Source organism: Propithecus coquereli, unplaced genomic scaffold (genome assembly GCF_000956105.1).
Source record: "Propithecus coquereli isolate 6110/MARCELLA unplaced genomic scaffold, Pcoq_1.0 Scaffold523, whole genome shotgun sequence".
Lineage (NCBI taxonomy): Eukaryota > Metazoa > Chordata > Mammalia > Primates > Indriidae > Propithecus > Propithecus coquereli.
The window spans coordinates 157,735-158,976 of NW_012151097.1; positions in this window are offsets into that span (position 1 = coordinate 157,735).

Here is a 1,242-nt window from a genome sequence, read left to right on the forward strand (position 1 = left end):
ATGACAAACCAAGGCCACACCTGTAACTGGTGTCAGTCCCTAGACTAAAATTCAGATCCCTAGTCTTTCCACTGACATCCACATTAGTTTCTCACTTACTTTTGCAAGCATTGAAATGTTGCTGAGAGAAACACAGAATAAAATGAGAGATAAACACAAAATAAAATGAGTGAGATAACAAAATAAAATATTGTGTTTGAGTGTTCAAGAAGACAAATATTATGCCCTGACTAAGATATTAGAAAAATCTCAAGTATTTGGGTGACAGGTACACTAAAAACCTTGACTTCACCACTATACAATTCATCCATGTAACAAAAAACTACTCATACTCCTGAAATCTACTGAAGTAAAAGGAAAAGAAAAATCCAAAGGGAAGATAGTCTCCTAAATATACTTTTATGCAAGGTTTGGTAGCAACATACATTCAGTATAAGTCTAAAGTCATAATACTGATAAATTAATTCTAAAAAACAGTTTTATTATGAATTTTCTGTATACCTGTTTAATGACAACATTGAAAGAACATTTAGTAATTTAAAGGGACACAGATGTACACCGTATTTGGCATGATCTACAACACCGAAGACTACCAAACGCCCTGCAGTCACAGTATGAAAAGACAAGTTCTTCAGCTGTTTATTTATTTCTTTGTTTTCAATTTTCCCCTCTCCAAAGTGATGCGAACTATCCTGGGAACTCAGAACATTTTTTTTTTAATTATTTAATGGATCACAAACCGTCTATTAGGATCTTGCTTACAATGGTTTCACAGGAAGTGTCTGGTCTCTTTGTTTTTAATATTTTCACAAATTTAGCATCAATTTGCTTTATTACCTTCCATTCCTAAAGCATATTGCAACCTTCCACATCCTAATCTCCCAGAATTCAGTATATAATGCCAGGAAGAAAAAAAATGCTTTCATCATGGAGGTTGAGAAAAGGAAATATTCCTAAGGCTCAGTTGGAGAAACAACAGGTTGTAACCAGGGCACTTACTTCCATGTTCTGAAGACATTCAGGAGCCAGACAGATACTTTATCTATATGCTATTTGACTAACTGCATCCTTAGAAGAGACTATAAAATTGCATTTAAGTCTGACATCCTCCCAGCTAAAGTGTTGAGTTTATCAAATAAACAAAAAGAAATCGATTATGTTTCCACAGATATCACTGAGGGCTTTTGGGTGGTGAGTGGAGGAATCAGAATCAAGTTTTTTCCCTTTTTACAGAATATCTAA